Source organism: Parasteatoda tepidariorum, chromosome 5 (genome assembly GCF_982258835.1).
Source record: "Parasteatoda tepidariorum strain Cologne lab strain chromosome 5, Ptep-v5.0, whole genome shotgun sequence".
Lineage (NCBI taxonomy): Eukaryota > Metazoa > Arthropoda > Arachnida > Araneae > Theridiidae > Parasteatoda > Parasteatoda tepidariorum.
The window spans coordinates 44,247,262-44,266,255 of record NC_141759.1 but is presented as its reverse complement, the minus strand read 5'-3'; the positions used below and the strand labels follow the sequence as shown (position 1 = coordinate 44,266,255).

The window sequence follows — 18,994 nt, the reverse complement described above, 5'->3', positions numbered from 1 at the left end:
TTGGTTTTCCCGAATCGTCGTAACTATTGTTTTTTTTTTATCAATATAAAATGTTATCTTAAGATGAAATAAAGCTTGTCAGTAAATGTGTTTCAAGCTTTATAAAATTTTAATTATAATATTTTTACTACAGAAAATATTGGTTTGCAAAATTTTTGTTCGAAAGAAGCTATATTTATAGAATCTTCTGTAATGAAAAAAATTGAAGCCTTAATGTATATAATGACATAACGATAATTGGCATATAATCACCCTTTACACGTATTTTAGATTCTTTATCGAAAATTAAGTCGCTAAAGATTTCACATTAGGAATCGCAAACTAATATTTATGCAAGGAAAATACAAAAACTATATCGTAATTTAAAAAACCACTAGTGAGCAAAGTGTGGATTGAGAACTTGATGAAGCTTGGCGGTGATTCTCTGTTCCTGCATGTCATCAAACTGCCCTCCCCCTTTCTAGGGTAATTTTCGCTAGCTTTGATATTCTTTCTGTTTTCCTGGCTTAAACATTAATCTGTGGCCTAAAATTCGAATCATTTAGTGAGTTTGATTATTACACGGATTCAAACTTTTATTTTTTATTTTATTAGTGGTGAAAAGCAGATGACCCATTTTTGGATTTACGACTATCACTGCATAACTCTTTAATCTTGTAATTTTGAATTCAATCCATGCGACAAGGGAATTTTTCAATCAAGCAATGGGACCAACTAGCCTATGTGAAAGACTTTTAAATGGAACTAACCCGCATTTGCGTTACATGGAGAAGAAAACCACTGAGGTTTCTCATGGTTAGCCTGACAGAAAAAATATTCTATCCCATGATCCATCTGTTACTAAGAATATAATATTTCAGCACTGTAGTTGGAAATATAATTTGTATCAACCAGTTGTCTCTCCTATTTGAACCTGGATTGCAATGATACAAACTACAAGCGTGAATTGGGTGTGGGAGCTCTAATCCCTTAGCCATTGAGGCTTATTCTGAAAATATACATTAAATGTGTAATTATGGCGCATATTGTGTAATCAGTGGCGTAACAGGATGTGAATAAAGGGGGACATCTACCCTCGTGCGTAGCTTCAGAGGGGTACCAAACTCATGCAGCATATTTAGAAATGAATTCCAGAATAAAATATTTTCTCTTTTAAATGCCACCTTTCTTCCTTTGATAATTACAGGCCCTATAACTTTTTAAATTCTTCATTTAATTTACTTAAAAAAATTTGCGGGACGTCTTATTGTTGTAGTGACATTGTAAGTATGGTTAATTTTAAAATTATTAAGTTAAATGCCACCGTATCGTATTAATTCTTATCGTTTTAGTAAAATAAACTATGTTTGTGATGAAATATATCTCGAATTTATTGGAAACTACTTAGTAACATGCATAATATTCAAATTTTTAGCCAAAACGAATAATGATTTAGAAAGTCATCAAATTGAGTTTTTCTTTTAATAAAAAAAACACCATTAAGGTTTGCAAAATCTTATTTAAAATACATTTTACAGTTCTACGCCATTTGCAGGGATTTTCTGTTTTTTTAAGTAATCTGAATGATCTACAACGTTAAGAAACGTAATAAATAATCTGATCGTCGATCGTTAATAAATGATCTCGAAAAGCATGGTACCTTAAATTTCACATTATGTTAGGAGGAAGCGGCAAATACTGAATTTATCCCAGGAATGCTACAAACCCTAGCTTATCTTGCTTCTGTGTATAGTGCTTCATATGTGTAAATAATAACCAATAATTGTAGGATGTATGTACTGTAAATACATAATTATTGTAGTATGAGCAATTTAATAGAAATTGCAAAGCTTTAGATGCTATGAAACTTTTTAAGAATTTATAATACTTTCAGAATTAATATTTTTTAAATTATTTTAATATGAACTACAGGAATATATAAATTATTTATGGATATGTGAAACAGAAAAAACTACATAAAATAGCAGACATATACAAAAAAGAACATAAAATTACAAAAAAACATAGAAAAAAATAAATAAAATTTTTTCTCTTTCTAATGTGCATGGTTGTCTTTTATATAAAAGGCAGTGATCATACTGTACTTCAAATGTTCTAATACCATGTCAATTTAAATAATTTCCCAAAAATATAGCAAACGCAATTGTTTTATAAAACAGATTATTCTATCCCCAATGAGCCTGCTCTGTAAAAACTACCAGATCAAATTACGGTCAAAAAAATATCAGCATTTAGACTGCCAGTACTTTTTACAGTAAAGTAAATTCTTACTGTTTTACGGAATTTTACGAAACAAAAAAAAACTTATATGCCGTAAATTTTACCGTAACATTTATTGTAAAATACCTGTGCAATTAACTAAACATTACTGTAAAAATCACACTATAAAATTTTAGAGTAAAAATGGGTTTCATGGTATAATAGACTTTACGGATGCTGCCCTTAGGGTGCCAGGACTTTTTACCGTAATTTGATCCGGAGTATTTTACAGTGTGGTAGCAAAAAACATGCAGTACGATACAACAGTCGGGCGTTGGTTATTGTTTCTGTCTCTTCATCTTGTTTTTTTAAGGGATTAAAAATTGCTGAGAAAGAGTGAGAGAAAGACAGAGAATATGATCAAATGATCAGTAATAATGTGATAACAATCAGTAATTATCAGAAAATTAATAAATAGGTATAAATCAAAACTCAATAAGATAAAAATAACAAAGCAATGTAACAAAATTCAATAATAGAAAAATAACAAAAGCAACGATACTATCAATATTCATTTTTGTTACGACATTCCTTATTCGATTTTTATAGACAATGCGTAAATTTTACAATCATTGTCTATTATGCTTGTGTTGCTGAAAATTGTGAGGTTCTGAAGCTTGTGCTGAAGTTACCTGGTAGAAGCGTAGTAAATTAGTTCAATTATCTAGATAAAACTAGATCAAATGTTAAATATTTGATGAATTAATTTTATCTAGATTATTGTGTCCAAACAATCATTTGATCCGACGTATTTTGTAAAATGTGAACTTTTATTAGCCTTCTGTGAGTATATATATATATATATATATATATATATATATATATATATATATATATATATATATATATATATATATATATATATATATATATATATATGATATAAATATTTTTATATTTATTGCACAAATAGCAATACAAAAATTACTGCAGTTGATGTTTTAAATGTAAAGTACGGAACGCAAAATACCAAAAAAACTTATCCTAGATATTTCGTTATTTTTTTATCAATAGAACTGTGTTAAATTTCACAAAAAATCAATCCAAAAATTGAAGATATAAATGATATCAGACTGTTGCCAAGTTAAAAATCAAAAATTGTTTTTCAATACAAAATCATTAGAAAGTTTAACCATTTCGTCAATAAATAGAAAACTATGAGTATTCAGAAACATCTTTCGATAGTTACCTCTTACGATTTTAGCTATAGTTATGATTACAAACTTTTCCGCTTTTTAGAAAAAAAGTATTTTTCAGTTTTTTTTTATAATCAAGAAATTGAATTTTTTTTTGTTATAATAAACATAGTTTGGTTTGATGATTTTGTTTCTGTTTATAATTCATTTTGTTTTAAATAAATGCTAAAGTTTATATTTCCCACTTAAGAGTTTCTAAAAATAGTAAAGTTTCCTTCAACACGGGTAAAATGGTGAGAGAGAATTTCAACAATAGAAAATGTGTTTTTCTTTGCTCGAACTGTAAGAAATCATGCTGTTTTGTTAAAGAACTCTCAGCATGCCGTAAAAAAGTTGTTAGATTTATTTGTACTCTAGTAATCGCTTCCTTTGATCTTTATTTAACATTTTCACTTCTTCTGTTTTGCATTATGCATTTGAATGTATTTACAAGAAGAAAAAAAAATATGTTGGATTGTTTCCAAGATACAAATTTAAAGAATAACAATAAGTAAATAAATAAACAGATAAAACTTATTGAAAGATGTTTTGTTATTCAGCGTATCTTACTCAACTACTATTATGCAACTTTAAATTGATTTACTCCTTAGTTGCAATCAAGTTATTTAAATTTATTAATTTTAAATACTTTTTTTTTATTTCTTGTGTCGACACTGATGAGGGATCAGCTTAAATTATGGTTCTATTAAGTATGTCCACTTCTAAGCGTTTGTGCTCTATTCTCGTTGCTTTGCTTCATTTTAAATTACATATGTTAGCACCAGGAAAAGAAATTAAAAATATTTAATCAGTGGTCCAAAGGATCAGTAATTTAAAGTTATTACTAGAGTCAATACAACATTTTCACAGGTCCGTTTACGTGTCTTTCTTAAACATTTTTTCTTTAAAAATGTTAATAAAATGATTTTAAATAAAAAATATATAATCTAGAGAATAATGAGATACATTATTTTGTGACAAAAAAACCCACCAAATTATGAAACTGAAAATAAAAAAAACTAAAATGACAAACCATTCTTTTACAACGGTTGCCTCATGAGGGGATTAATAATTATTAATTTTAAGGTTATCCGGATTGAATTTTAATGACCCAGAACCAACGAACCACCGTTAATTTCAAACCCTCTTCAAACATTTAACTTACTATAGTAGGTAAAGCAATTTAAGGTTTAACTTTCAAAATTAGGATTTACTCGTTTAAATATGTATGTTCTTGACACTAAGCAAAAATTTTCTCAACGACTCTATTAGTTGGCACCTATGAGAGGGGCTTATTACCACTGTACTAGCGGCTTTTGGTCAGAAAATTGGTCATCCTGTAAAACATAGATACTATATGGGAACAAGGAGAACTTTGTGACCAGACGGATTTAATGTGTATCAGTCACCATTTACTACGCGAGGAGTCTTCGGCCGGAGGGTTTCGAACTACCGTTCTCACGAGTGCTCACTTTCCAATGCGGCGAGCCGGGTTCGAATCCCAGTCGATACGAATTCCGCATCCAACGTGCACCGACCACAGTGCTGATGTGAAATATCCTTAGTGATAGACGGATCATGGGTTAGAGTCCCTTTGCCGTGAGGCTAACCATGGGAGGTTCTCGTGGTCTTCCTCTCCATGTAACGCAAATGTGGATTAGTTCCATCAAAAAGTCCTCCACGAAGGCAAATTTCACCCAATACTTGATCTAGGGGTTCCTTTGTCTTCTGGATTGGGTTCAAATTACAAGGCTACGGAGTTGAGCATTAGTTGTAGGAAACCCAAAAATTGGGCCGGCTGTTCAACGACGGTTATAAAAGAAAAATAACGTGTATAAATTATGTATTTTTTACCGTCCAGCTATAGCTCGTAGTTTTGCTCAAGCGAAAATAGTTTGTTTTCAATTTTAACTATTTTCAAGAGATCTCCATGAAATTGTCAAAGTTTGTTATATATTGAATTTTAGTAATAATTTAATAACAGCCCGGCGGCCATTATATCACACAAACCATCATAAGTATGAGTTCCTTACATTTTAGCATAGTACGCAACGTAAATATTAAAGTTATTTTCATTTTTGCGGTGAGATAAGACAGAAAACTCATTCCAGTGCTCCATAACTTGCTGTACTACTTCCTCACGCACCTCACTAGCCATAATTTGAGTATCGTACTATATATTCATGCTATTGCTTGAAACAGGCAAGCTCTGTTACCAGTAATTGTTATGACAACAAGCTGTACCGTTATTTTGAATTAATTTAAGACTTACAGAGATTTATTTTGTGACAATTCTGCGATAAATCAAATCGTAATAATAATAGTAATAATAAAGCTGTTGCAAATTTTTTACTTGTATTGGATTTTTTTTACCCTTATAGTCATAACTTAATTTTTTTTTAAAAAAAAATATCTGAATGTGTTTAAATTATCTGAAATCCGCAAAAAATGGATTCTTGCTACATTTTTCTAAATAAGTTTTATCTGAGAAATTGTTTCTTCAATTCTTTTAAAGGAAAATCTGTACATTAGCAAAACTAAAATCCGACATTAGTTTTATCTGAATCTGAGATATTACTGTTCGGAAAGCCGATGAAAACGAGAAATTTGATTTATTAACCTTTTTATGTTTAAGAAATTTGAAGAAAAGTTTTAGAATTATTTTTGAAAGTGAATTTAAATGTAAAGAATGAATTTAAATGTAAATGTATTCATACAAAACTATTTTCTAAGACTCAGAGTATTTTAATCCTACTTTTAAAATTTTATCTAATGCAAAACCTAGCCTATAGGTTACTAGCCTTCTAAGATTTTCTTTGCCTTAAAGAAAATAAATTTTAGCTAAAAATTAGCTTAGTATATAAAAAAAACAAGAAAAATCTTTATTTGACAAATCTTCTCCAAGAAAATTTATTCGCTCGGAATTCAGAAGAAAAAAACCCAGTTTTTTTAGTTATTCTGTGTTGTTCTGAGAATAAAAAAGAACTTTTTCATTTATTTTTTTTCTGCTGCTGATTACTTTCAGCTTTTTGCTGCGTCTTGAAGCCTCGTGCAACAAAAACCTTAAAAGGCTTCCGAGAATGCACAGATTTAAATTTTGACATAAAATTCATTTCATTATTTACATTTCCTTGCGGTAGCTGTATTTTTTTAGAAACAAAATATTTAAAAGCAGTTATTGAAATTTCATGACTCAACCTCAAACGCATCAAATTATTTGTATTTTCTATTTATTTATTTTCATAATATTTTAATATAGAATACTCAAAATCTTTTTTAGATTTAAAGCTAGTAAAATTTAATGCATATTTGGATACATTATTTTTTATTTCTATTTTTTGTTTATTTTGTTTGTATTTTCTTTACTTTATTTCCATCTATCTGTAGACGGGTGTGATTATTTAAAATAGTCTGTGAAATAGTCTATTAAAATAGTCTGTGAAAAATATCTCTGTGTTACAATACAATGGTTAGTGGAGCCGTCGAGGTTCAGGAAATAGAGCATTCGCCTTCCAATGAGGTGAACCGGGTTAGCATTCCAGCGATGGTTAATCAATACGAATTCCACTACCTGTTAGCACAGGCCACACTGCTGATGTAAAATATCCTCAGTGGTAGACAGATCTCGGGATAGAGTCCCCTTGCCGTCAGGCTAACCGTGGAAGGTTTTCTTGGTTTTCCTTTCCATGCAACACAAATACAGTTTAGTTCATTCAAGAAGTCCCCCACGATGACAAATTTCTCCTAATACTTGATACAGGAGTTCCCAAGTTTTCTGGACTGGCTTCAAAATTTCAAGACTACGGAGTTGAGCATTGGTAGTTATAATCTCATAATTGGGTGGGCTTTTCAACGCCGGTTAATATATGGAATATAAATACACAACGATTACGAGCCGTGGTGGATAAAGGGATTGAGTGCTTGCCTTCGAATGAGGTGAACTGGGTTTGAATCCCAGCGATGGCAGGTTGATTCGAATTCCGCACCCGGCTCGTACCGACCACAATGCTGACGTGAAATATCCCCAGTGGTAGATGGAACCAAGGTCAGCGTTCCCTTGCCTTCAGGCTAACTGTGGGAGGTTTTCGTTGTTTTCTTCACCATGTAACGCAAAGTAGATTAGTTCCATCGAAAAGTCTTCCAAGACGGCAAATTTCTTCCAATACTTGATCTAGGAGTTCCCTTGTCTTCTAGATGGGGTTCAAATTTACAGCGCTATGGAGTTGAACATAGGTAATCGTAAACCCAAAAAACTAGATCGGGTATACAACGATGGTTATAAAATAAAATACAACGGTCACGTTTAACACGAACTCATCGAATAATTCCTTCAGAATTTTTCCGAAAAATTAATTTCCAATCAGATTTCAACGTAAGGGAATTGAAAAAAAAACAAACAATATTTGGGAAAAAATAAAATCATCTAAAATAATAAAGTTGAAATATTTACGTATATTTAATGAAACATATTTATATATTTAATTATACTTGCTTTTTAAATAAGTATATAATTTTAAAATAAGTAAATTTTTCCCAAAAAAGAAACATCCATGCGAAAAGAAATAAAGATATTTGTAACAAATTAGTTTAATTCTCATTCTTGAAACAAAATGTCTGAAAAAACAATATGTTTCTAGTATTTCAAAACATTATTTACCAAGAAAATTAATCTGTTTATCTAAATTATTCCCTTTTTTTCTCAAAATAATAAGCAAACTGCCAAATTAATAAAATTTATTGCGTATATTTTTGAAAAAGGATTAAATTCCTTTTCAAATATTTCACTTTAAAAAAAATATAATTACGCTGAAATATGTAATTAATTTATTTTAATTAATTTAAGTAAATAATTTATGTTTAAACGAATATTTCATTAAAATATTTATATTTCTTAATGAGCACATTTTCTACAAAATGTACATTTATTTAGAAAAAAAAATAATTGACCGCTTTTGTAACAATTTAAAACAGTTGTTATTCCTTTAACAAAAGGTTTCGACTTGACATTTCTCTGCTCTTGAGTCGAGGGAGTAAAATGGAATACAGCGTTTCATTTAATTTGTCTTAGTTAATTGAATACTCAAAGAGTCAGAAGTCTCCGTGTGTTTATGATATTCATTTCACCTTTCGCACTTCGCCAACCCTATCTCTGTCTGGAAACAAGTCGTGCTTTAAAATGAAATCCTTCTATTCTAAATTTAACTGAAGTTGGAGGAGGTATATTATTCTTTGAGTCAGACAACGCATTCTATCAACACTGTCACTCAAATGTGAGAGTTTTAGGACATAATGAATCTTCACACGCTAATCCTAAACATGTAAAATAGAAAGTAGGTATTGTATACATACATGAATGAAGATGTATAAATAAAAATACACATGTCGTTAAAGAAAATGATTTCGAAAGATTAATTTTTTGAGAACTATATATTTCGTGTATTTTGTCGTTGTTATATTATTAAATTTTAGTGCATCGCGCTTTCTCATTGAACATGAAAATCTGTTTATAAATAAAGAATTTACAAATTTGAATCTGGATGCATTTTAGAAAAAGAAAGTTGAGATATTATCGTTTTGCATCGTATCGTTATTAAGTACTTAAAATATTTCGCCATTGTTAACTTATTATATTTTACTGTTTCGTAATTTTCATTGAACACTAAAATCTGTTTATAAATAAAGAATTTACAAATTTGAATCTAGATGCATTTTAGAAAACGAAAGTTGAGATATTATCGTTTTGCTTAATTAAGTACTTAAAACATTTCGCCATTGTTAACTTATGTTAACTTATTATATTTTACTGTTTCATAATTTTCATTGAACACTAAAATCTGTTTATAAATAAAGAATTTACAAATTGGAGTCTGGATGAATTTCAGAAAAAGAAATTTGAGATATTATAATTTTGAAAATTAAGTTTCTAAAACATTTTGCAATTGTTAAATTATATTTTACTGTTTCGAATATTTTCATTGAACACTAAAATCTGTTTATAAATAAAGAATTTACAAATTGGAATCTGGATGCATTTTAGAAAAAGAAAGTTGAGATATTATCGTTTTGCTTAATTAAGTACTTAAAATATTTCGCCATTGTTAACGTATTATATTTTACTGTTTCGTAATTTTCAGTGAACACTAAAATCTGTTTATAAATAAAGAATTTACAAATTTGAATCTGGATGCATTTTAGAAAAAGAAATTTGAGATATTATCTTTTTGTGAATTAAGTATTTAAAATATTTTGCCATTGTTAACTTATTACATTTTACTGTTTCGTATATCTTCGTTGAACACTAAAATCTGTTTATAAATAAAGAATTTACGAATTAGAATCTGGATGTATTTTAGAAAAAGAAATTTGAGATATTATCGTTTTGTAAATTAAGTATTTAAAATATTTTGCCATTGTTAAATTATTATATTTTACTGTTTAGTATATCTTCATTGAAGACTAAAATCTGTTTATGAATAGAGAATTTACAAATTAGAATCTGGATGCATTTTAGAAAAAGAAATTTGAGATATTGTCTTTTTGTGAATTAAGTATTTAAAATATTTTGCCATTGTTAAATTATTATATTTTACTGTTTCGTATATCTTCATTGAACACTGAAATCTGTTTATAAATAAAAAATTTACAAATTAGAATCTGGATGCATTTTAGAAAAAGAAAGTTGAGATATTATCGTTTTGCTTAATTAAGTACTTAAAATATTTCGCCATTGTTAACTTATTATATTTTACTGTTTCGTAATTTTCATTGAACACTAAAATCTGTTTATAAATAAAGAATTTACAAATTTGAATCTGGATGCATTTTAGAAAAAGAAATTTGAGATATTATCGTTTTGTGAATTAAGTATGTGAAATATTTAGCCATTGTTAACTTATTCCATTTTACTGTTTCGTATATCTTCGTTGAACACTAAAATCTGTTTATAAATAAAGAATTTACGAATTAGAATCTGGATGTATTTTAGAAAAAGAAATTTGAGATATTATCGTTTTGTAAATTAAGTATTTAAAATATTTTGCCATTGTTAAATCTGCCACACTTAAATCTGTTTATAAATAAAGAATTTAAAAATTAGAATTTGGATGCATTTTAGAAAAAGAAATTTGAGATATTATCGTTTTGTAAATTAAGTATTTAAAATATTTTGCCATTGTTAACTTATTATATTTTACTATTTTGTTCCTTTTCATTGAGCATTAAAATAGCACGCTAATATAATCATATGGCGTTAATCAATAAAGGAGGTCAGAATAAGAATCTAGATAAATTTATACAAATAAATTTGAATGCGTTTGAGAATTTGAATTTTGAGAATTAATCACAATATTGCTAGGTAACTTAGTTGGCGAAATGAGTTTTTATCGTAACAAAAAATTAAACAAGAATTTCAAAAATAAGTTTGCGGTTAAAATTGTCATTGTAATAAATATAAATTATTGAGTTATTATAAAATTGAAAATTAAATCTGTAGAACAAGACACGTGCTAATGCAATAAAGGGTTTTTAGATTTTTTATTGAAAATTTTTTTTAGTTTTGATGCAACAATTTGTTTGTCGTCACAAGTAAAAAACTGTTTGAATAACAATCGTGGAGGGTAAGTGAGCAAAGTTAGGTGGATATTGATTCCGAATTTAATTATAATGCTATTTGATTGATAGGAAGCAAAAAATATTATTTAATTCAGACAGAAGAAGAATTAGATTTCCTCTATGTTAACTTATGTTAATCTAAGTTAACTTATGATTGTATGGATGCAAATTCTCCTTTTATTTAATAAACAAGCAGTATTTTGCTATTTAATTTATTTATTAAAAGTGAATTAATTTAGTTTTTAAATTTTAAGGTGGTATGTACTTTTGAGGTCATTCTAAGCTAATATAATAACTAAAAAAATTAAAATTATAACCACTGACATTTTAATTTCAGAAACTTAGTTTAATAAATATATAACAATAAATTAAATGAAACAAAAGAGCATTCAAAAATATTAGTTTATAGAATAAAGCACACATAATTGGTTACTTGCTACTCGAGAAGAAGTTAAGTGATTATCTCCAATCCTGAGATTTAAATCGGATTTAATTAGATTTCTATGAACGAAATCACGCCAGTGTGTCGAACTTGATTGGTTTCTGAATCGACAAATGCTACGAATTATCTACGATGACATCACTTGCAGGAGTCTATACGTTGGCTTGGAGAATGTAGAATCCACTGTCTGCTACTTACTGCGAGGCAATTAAAAATACTGAACAAAAAATTAAGTTAAATTTGTGAATAAAAGGATCAAGTGCAGTGGTTATTGTTTCGTTTTAAACGCTACTTCATTTCCAAATTTTTATGCCAAAAAGGATTAATTAATGTTAAATAAATAATAAAAATGTACAAAAAAATAGAAAAAAAATATAAATATGAAAAATGACCTCGATGAGAAGAACTGAGCTTTATAATTTTTAATGTATTTTTTATTATTGCAAAGAAAAAAAAATGAATATGTGAGATGTTTATAATTTAATGACTGTTATTTTTAAGAATTTCCGAATACAAAGATACTTTGTTGCTAATAACTGTTTGAAGTTGAATTTTATTTATATTTAATTTTTTATATGTTAACTGATACAGATAACGAAACTATGGGGAAAAATTGTTCACAGACATGCTGAAATACAAACAGATAACCAAATTTATGTGCCTCTTTTCCTCTTTTCAAAGTGCCTCTTTTTCTTCGAATCTCAATTATATTAGTATATCTTACATAATAAATCTTTCAAAATCTTAACAACTGCTGTCCGGCCAGTGCAAGGTTCAGGGAACTGCAATTGCATCAGAAAGGTTCTGGGTTCGAATCCCGGGCAAGAGATGAATGTCCTTTCCTTCTCTGTACTATCTGTCCTTACTGTGGGAGCAACGTTTGTCCACCCAATATGGTGCCTCTGAAAGAGTGGCCAACATATCTGCCCTTCAGGTGCCTGCATGACCTAGGTCATTAACCAGTTGGGCATTAGAAAAAAAATCTTAACAACTTCATAGTTGAGCTATTTTTATTTATTCAAATAGCAAAAGCAATGCTCTTACATTGTCATATTCTAATCATAAACAAGTTCCTAAAACAGACAATAGTGTGTGCAAATAAAGTGTATAATTATTAACTTACTTAGTTAATTTCCTTAGTTTGTTAAACTATTATAGTAACTCTATTAATTTTCTTTTTAGGTTTTTTTCTAAAACAATTTTATTTCGAAAAGAATAAAATTTTATATCTTATCTACGTTGTTCATAAATACATCAAAGGTAAAAACATTAAGATGCACTTTGTACTTTCTAGCTTGCATTTATTGGAATATCACTTCGATATTTTTAAAAATTCAAGGTTTTACCTGATTGAACATCAAAGAGTCGGCTTAAAAATTAAAGTACTTTTAGCTTAATCTTTAAAAAAATTGAATTACATTTATAAAAAAAAGTTATAAGTTTTATAGAATTTATAATTTTTTAAAGTTAATTATTGTGCTTATTTGAAGTAAATTCTTTTTATGTAAATACTTAAGATTGTAATTTTTATAAAGGTGAAAAGAGAGGAAACTATTAAGGCTGAAAATAGAATAACCTATGAATTTCATAGATTACCAAAAATATAATGCATATTTTTCGAGTTTTAATCTAATTAATTTTTATGATTAATAAAAAAAATTAATTGTTAGTTGCTTTGTAACTTAAGGATAAGCTATACTTATTCGTTCAAAATTCTGCTGCAATTTTTTTTTCTTTAATAAGATCAAAACAAGTTCTTAAAACTGACTTACAACATTGACCGCGAAAAAAAGCATTTAAAATTATAAATCCAATCCATGTTTCTGATAAATACATCAAAGATAAAAAAAAGTAAGATATACTTGGTTTTTTGAGAGATAAGTTTAATAGGTGGATCAAAGAAAAATAAACTCTTTAACTTACACTTATTGGGAAGCACTTCACAATTTTGAAGACTCCAAGAGCACTTTTGTACCTGACTCAGCATCAAAGAGATGGCTTAAAAAGAATAAAGTACTTTAGATACAATCTAGGGTACTCAAATAAGATTTAATCTGTACTATTACTTCACAGAAGATTTAATCTGAGCTGAGGCATTAACAAGGTCAGCTATAAGGTACAAAACTTTATGTGAGTTTATAAGTTGGCTAAAAGTTTATGTTTGAGTTCATTTGAAGTAAATTCCTTTTATTTGAATGTTTTGGATTGAAATTTTAAGTAGTTGGATGGAGAAGAACCTGTAAAGGATAAATATAGAATACTGACGCATCGAAAAAAAAATCTGTTAAATGTATAGAAAAAAATGCCAGCTGGTGATTCAGAATAAAACCATTTATTTCACAGAAAAATACTGTTATTTAAAGACAGATGCCTGTCTTTTTTATGTAGATAAATATTATTATTTTATTAAAACAAATTCTCTTCTTTTAATAAAAAAAACTATACTATTTTAACATAAAACTCTGCTATTTTTTACTTATGTAAAGATTGTGGTAGTTGGGAGCCGAAAGCTGAAGCTGCTTTACAAATCAAACCCGGGATTCAAGCCTGGGCCACTTCATTGGATATGCCAGTGCTCTGTCCCTTGAGCCATGGCAGTTCTAGTGTTTGGCTATTAAGAAAAATCTTATACCGTCTTTATCTTAAAAGTTTAACTATTTGAATTCATATTTAAGAGATACATTTAAAACAATAATAGTCGAACCTTATAAAAATGTCTGGAAATTTAACTTACCAATAATTTATAACAAAAGATTGATTGAAATCATGTATAATATCTTTAGTATTATCTTTCAACATTTTTTTTCTGAAAAAAAGTATGTTTTTTTATTTCTGTAGAATTTTCAGTTATTTTGTTTTACAGTTTCTATTAAAATGCACGCAAATGGAATAGATTAAATGGGAATTATTTGCGGAAGTGGATGTATTTATCTGCTTTGAAATAGACGCAATTAAATCTAGATTAAACAGAAATAAATTTTAAATAATTTTGGTCGCACGCTTTCTCCGGAATGAAACTCTCACATTTGAGGATTCAGCAATCCTTGAGCAGTATTTCATCCATTTTGAGAATCATTTCATCTCAAAATCATCCAACTCTCAATTATATGACGAAAATGTTTCTTCAACTACCGAACCACATCTAGTGTATTGAGGTAGATGGTAAACTAGAATGAATACTAGACGATCGAATGTGATGATAAAGCCAACTGTCATGCACGAAGTTGGCCTCGTAAAAGGAAAATCCAGAGTTCGAAACCGCTTCGAGCATGGGAGTAAATTATCTCTCTTTTCTTGTGTTGTTTGGACAATATTGCTCAACCTATATTGTGCCCACGATAAAGTTATTATTAGAAGAGTTAGATATAGCAATAAGAGTTCTTTCTTTTCTGGAAGAAAGAGAATTACGAACATTTCCATAATATTGACGAAATTCGTTACCTCCAAGAAGTAACGATAGTTATTTCATCACTTTGACGAAATTTTTAATTGGAGCATATACCCGAAAATGATTTCGTCGAAAATGATTGCTTCGAAATATAATGGTTAAACAATTTCAGGTATGGTTTGATGAGCCAGTTATATATCTGCATATATATATATATATATATATATATATATATATATATATATATATATATATATATATATATATATATATATATATATATATATATATATATATATATATATATATATATATATATATATATATATATATATATATATATAAACGGTGCTTCATCATCATTTCAAAATTATTTACGCTTATTGTAAATGATTTTAAATAACTAAATAACATCATAACATTCATTATAAATATTTTCAAGGTAGTTGTTAGTAGAATCTTTCATTAAAAGTACTTAACAAAAGTACTAATCGTAGAGTTTCTCCATAGAAAGTACCTAAAAGATTTAGATTTTGGAAGAAGTTTCTGAATAAATTCTGATTAGATTTCAGAATTAAATTATAAGATAAACCATAATTATTGACTTTATTAGCTGTACTTCAATATAACCAAATTAATATACACATATAACTTTCACCGAGAATATCATTTATTATATGCTATAAAAATCGTGAATTGTTGAATAGTTGTTGTTGCATCAAGAGACTTTATTATAGCATTTATAGCTCGGAATCCTATTTAATTTATATTATATCATACACTGAGAAAAGATTTTTGATCAAACCTACCAGAATGTGGTACAATTTACCAAGTTTCTGACTCAATGAGAACATCAAAAAGCTCGGTAAATTTTGCCGAAATGTTTTGGTAATGATTTTTGTAATATTAGCAATAAAATATTGCTTTAAAAAATGTGATGAAATTTAGTAAATGTGGTGAAATTTGGTAATTAGGTAATTTTAACATGGAACTTAGGGATGGAATTTGGCATAAAAGATGCTTGATTAAATATAGTTTCTAGTTTTGTATTTTTTACTAAATGTGCTGTAATAAGAACTATAATTATTTAAACCAGAATTTCCAATAAGTAATTAACATATGAATGGGAAAAATTACTAAACGAATAGTTTAAATACCGTATATTTTGGTTTTATTTATCAGAATTATGGTTATTTTTATCAGAAATGTTCTTACCATACAATACGGTAATTTTATAAATTTTTTCTCTCGAGATATAGATTGTAAATTTTCAAAACATAATTGAATAGTTTCTTTTAAATGACATACTTAATTTGTATTCTGCTTTATACCGATTAGTTCACGAAAACAAAAAATCTGAGTTCGTAGAAATGAATTTTTAAATATCCATTAGAAAGTTATGACAAATAATGCTTAAAATTCGCTTTAAAAATATATTAAAAAGTATCCTATGAAATTTTTCTAATGGCAAAATAGTGAAATTCTTTCTTCAAAGAATAAAAAACAAACAATTGGGAGTACAACTTGTTTTACAAAGTAACTTTCTGTCTACAATAGTCTTACAATTGCCCATCTTGACTTCAACTTTTGAAGAAGTTAGATAAATGGGTTGTTCTTTTCAATTTGTATCAACTTCTGGTTACAATGTGAATCTTAAAAAGAGGAGAATTATTTTTCATTTCCGTTAAGTTGGAAAAATAGTAACAAAGATTATGGAGGACGTAATTTATAAATTTATATTTTTTGTCTTATTTTATTCATGCGTTTGAAATGCATTTTTTGTATTAATTATTTTCAAAAGTTATGATTTTAAAACTTTATACTTCATTCTTTTTTTAATAAAACCTTCCTTTTTAATAAAACTTTTAATTTAATAGGAAATTAGTGTTACCATATAGAACAATAACGCTAGTTTTGTAAAAAAAAATTCTGTTAAATAAACTATCATGTAAAATTTTATTAAGATCTTAGAATAACTTATAAAATTTTTTATTTTCATATGGTATTGAGTTCTAAACTTTTACTGAATACTTTAAGCAACACTTGCAGTTATACGAAAAATGCAAGCAATTGAGAAATGCATTATTTCTTCAGAGTTATTTTTTCTGTTGGAAAGTCTTATTACATAAAGCGTAGAGGTAAAAATTATTTTTCATTTTTCAAGTTTTTGTTAAAATGTTTAAAATCATAAGTCATTTTTTAAACTTAAGTTTAGTATTTTGTTAGTACTGGTTTGATACAAAATTGTCTTCAAAGTTGGATTGCTCTTTTAAACCCGATTTCTTAAATTTTTAGTAGAACTTTTTTTAAAAACATAATACAAATATTTAGTTTCTTTAAAAATTTCGTATCAAACATTCTTTTTTGTGAAAAATTCAGCTCAACCATAAAAATAGGTTGATATAGTATGTTTTTTTCATTTTTCATTTAAACTAACAAAAATATTCTGCTTACACCAAAGCGAGCTTCGAATATAGTTTGGAAAACATGCTTGCTTTTCCGCATGGAAAATATGTTTTTCTTCAGGTTTTGAAAGGGATTTATGCTTTAAAGAAAACTTTTGTTCACCTTTTAAAGGTAAGCAAATATTCAGTTATTGAATCTATACATAAAATAAAATAATTTAAACAATTCGAACTATCTTAAAACTATTATTCACCTGAATTATGAATATAATGTTAAGCAACAGCACTATTTGAGGCAAAAGCATAATGAAAAGCTATTAAAACATTTAAAAATGTATATAAATATTAATGTAACATTTTTAAGTGTTTGTGTTGTTAAATAATACAGATTTAAATCGATTTTGGCTCGGAATATTTTCAAAAATGTAATTCGTCACATGTAAGTTGCTATGAAGCGAATTATTTATTTCAAAGCTTGGTACGCTATTCTTTTTGAATTTTTTTTTAACTTTCAGGCAAAATATCACCAAATATGAATCTTTCTGATTTCAAACAATTACTGTTTAGGAGTATTTCGATAAGAATATTTCAAATTGAATTTTATTTGTAGTAAAATATTTTAATTACTATTTTATTAATATTTTTTTATTCTATTCACCTTTCAGCAATTTGATATTTACAGTGCGGTATTTTCCCTAAACGAGGGACGCCCTTCTTAAAAAAAAGGGCGTCTCTGTCTTCCCTTTGATCCATACAAATGTTCCATCTTCGAATTTTCTGTAATAATAAGCCCCCATCCCTTAAAAACTCTGTCTTTTTACTCATACCCCATTAAAAAATAGCTCACTGTTTAAATAATAATTACAAACTGATAAAAATATCTGTGCTTATAAGTTATAACTATGACAAATATTTGATTTTGTTAGGACTATTCTCACCAGGGATTTGAAAATTCTCTTTTTTTCAGGAGATATATTAATGAGTTTTTTAAGTGATTTATAAAATTATTTCATAAATAAATGCATTTTTTAAAAAAAATGCTCCTTTAAATAATAATTTTTTCATAATTTTCAGTCTAAATTGCAGAAAAAATCTTTCAAATTATTAGGTTTGATGACAAAAAAGGATTGTGTTTATCAATTAAAATTTCTTTAGTTTACTTTTTTGAAAGAAAATTATGCTCAGAGATTGTTTTCTAGCATGCTTTTAATTATTTTTTTCATAAATTATGAATACTTCTCTTGGTGTGATAACATCGGAGAAATACTTTTTGAAGAATAGACATAAAATAAAATAAAATTAAAAATTATTGAGCATTCTTTCAATATTACGCAATTTGATATAACTACGCAATTTGATATAACTACGCAATTTGATATAATTACGCAATTTAATAATATTACGCGAATTGATTGCGAATGCTTTATACGCTCGTTCATGCTGTCTGACCTGTCGCTACGATTCACTTGCAAAAGCAGACTCAATGAATTTCAGAAATGCGGCAGAAACTTTTCGCGCACACGAAATATTTCTTTTCATAACATCTGGAGGTAGGAGAATATAAAAAATCTTTGCCTGTTTTTGTTTTGATATTGAAGTTTTCCGCATTCAAAACATAAAAGAGAAATATACCTAACCGATAAAAAATCCATCAAATGTTACAGGTTTTGTGGATCTATTGAAAAATGTCTCTTTCATCAGAGTGAGATGTAGT

General features: G+C 27.6%; 1 protein-coding gene across 1 annotated transcript in view; it reads left to right on the top strand.

Annotated features, from left to right (window-relative positions):
* The window catches only part of LOC107452319 (potassium voltage-gated channel subfamily KQT member 1-like), a 380,328-nt gene that overhangs the window by 2,203 nt on the left and 359,131 nt on the right, over window positions 1–18,994 (top strand). The gene's annotated exons all lie outside the window — the stretch shown is intronic.